The sequence below is a fragment of the Rhinopithecus roxellana genome, chromosome 10 (assembly GCF_007565055.1).
Source record: "Rhinopithecus roxellana isolate Shanxi Qingling chromosome 10, ASM756505v1, whole genome shotgun sequence".
Taxonomy (NCBI): Eukaryota; Metazoa; Chordata; class Mammalia; order Primates; family Cercopithecidae; genus Rhinopithecus; species Rhinopithecus roxellana.
Genome location: NC_044558.1, coordinates 54,481,794 through 54,483,936, shown reverse-complemented (window position 1 = coordinate 54,483,936; position 2,143 = coordinate 54,481,794). Strand labels below are relative to the sequence as shown.

The following is a 2,143-nucleotide window of genomic DNA, read 5'->3' as shown; positions in this document are numbered from 1 at the left end:
AACTCAAAAAAAAAAAAAAAAAAAAAAAAGGAATCATACACTATTTGCCCTTTTGTGGATGGCTCATTTCATTTGGCATAATGTCAACAATTTATGTTTCAGCATGTGACAGAATTTCTTTCCTTTTTAAGGCTGAATAATATATATATTAATATATATAAAATAATATTTTATACACACACATACACACACATTTTTTTTTTTTGAGATGGAGTTTTGGAGTTTTGCTCTTGTTGTCCAGGCTGGAGTGCAATGGCATGATCTTGGCTCACTGCAACCTCAGCCTCCTGGGATCAAAGGACTCTCCTGCCTTAGCCTTCGAAGTAGCTGGGGTTAGGGGCATGGGCAACCACACCTGGCTAATTTTTTTTTTTTTTTTTTAACAACTGGTAATCAATTTATTAAAATAGTTGACTTAAGCATCTGCAATGGTGACTTCCACCTCAACTCCTGGCTCAATACTGATGGAAGTAATCTGCTTAACAATCTCAGAGGGCTGTGCAAGTCAATGAGTCGCTTGTGGATTCTCATCTGGAAACGATCCCATGTCTTAGAACCTTCACCACAAGGAGTTTTTCTTGTAGTGATTCTCAAAGTCTTGGTAGGCATTCGAACTGGTCCTTTCACTTTCAGGTTCTTTTCCTTTGCGCCTCTGATCAAGTCACCACACACCTTTTCCAGGGATTTAACGTTGCGGCTCGTTAGGGTGATTCGAATTCGGTGAATTGCCACCTCCGGCTCCACGGGTGTTTTTCCGGTATCCTTAAAAGCCATGGCTGCTGCGCGGCTTCCTGACCGACTTGTTCCTCGGCGAGAGCGAACAGCGGTGAGTCAGGAGCAGGAGCGTGTGAACCAAAGATCCGCAAGCCCTACAACCGCGTCTTCCTCGAAAAGTAATTTTGTTTTTTTTGAGACAGAGTCTGGCTCTGTCACCCAGGCTGGAGTGCAGTGGTGCCGTGTCAGTTTACGGCAACCTCCACCTCCCAGGTTGAAGTGATTCTTGTGCCTCAGCCACTTGGCTAATTTTGTTTTATATTTTTATAGAGACAGGATTTCACCATGTTGGCCAGGCTGGTCTTGAACTCCTGACCTCAGATGATCTGCCTGCCTCGGGCTGCCAAAATGTTGGGATTAAAGGCGTTAGCCATCATGCCCAGTCTTACATATATTTTTTGACACAGAATCTTTGTCACCCAGGGTGGAGTGTAGTGGTGTGATCATGGCTCACTACAACCTCTGCCTGCCAGGATCAAGGGATCCTCCCACCTCCACCTCTCTAGTAGCTGGGACGTCCCACTATGCCCGGCTAATTTTTTGTGTGTGTGTTTAGACAGAGTTTTGGTCTTGTTGCCCAGGCTGGAGTGCAATGGCATGATCTTGGCGCACTGCAACCTCTGCCTCCTGGGTTCAAGTGATTCTCCTGCCTCAGCCTCCCAAGTAGCGGGATTATAGGCGTCCACAACCATGTCCGGCTCATTTTTGTATTTTTAGTAGTGACCAGGGTTTCACCGTGTTGGCCAGGGTGGTCTTGAACTCCTGACCTCAGATGATCCACCCGCCTCGGTCTCCCAAAGGGCTGGGATTCACCATTTTGCCCAGGCTAGTCTCAAAAGTCCTGAGCTCAGACAATCCTTTATACTCCCTGGCCAAGCGATCCTGGCTTCCCAAAGTGCTGGGATTACAGGCATGAGCCACTGCGCCCAGCCAAATAATATTCTCCTGTTGGCTATATACCACATCTTATTTAAGCATTCATCTGTTGATGGACACTTGGGTTTCTGCTGCCTTTGTCTATTGTGAATAATGCTGCTATGAGTATGGTTGTAACACTGAGTCCCTGATTGTAATTTTTTTTTTTTTTTTTTTTTGAGACAGAGTCTCGCTCTGTCGCCCAGGCTGGAGGGCAGTGGCCGGATGTCAGCTCACTGCAAGCTCCACCTCCCGGGTTCACGCCATTCTCCTGCCTCAGCCTCCTGAGTAGCTGGGACTACAGGCGCCCGCCACCTCGCCCGGCTAGTATTTTTTTTGTATTTTTTTAGTAGAGACGGGGTTTCACCATGTTAGCCAGGATGGTCTCGATCTCCTGACCTCGTGATCCGCCCGTCTCGGCCTCCCAAAGTGCTGGAATTACTGGCTTGAGCCA

General features: G+C 47.0%; 1 pseudogene across 1 annotated transcript; it reads right to left on the bottom strand.

Moving 5' to 3' along the window:
• Positions 1 to 363: 363 nt before the first annotated feature.
• LOC115899913 lies at positions 364 to 890 on the bottom strand (annotated as a pseudogene). Its single transcript, XR_004059503.1, has one exon. The product of XR_004059503.1 is annotated as a 40S ribosomal protein S20 pseudogene (transcript).
• Positions 891 to 2,143: the final 1,253 nt, after the last annotated feature.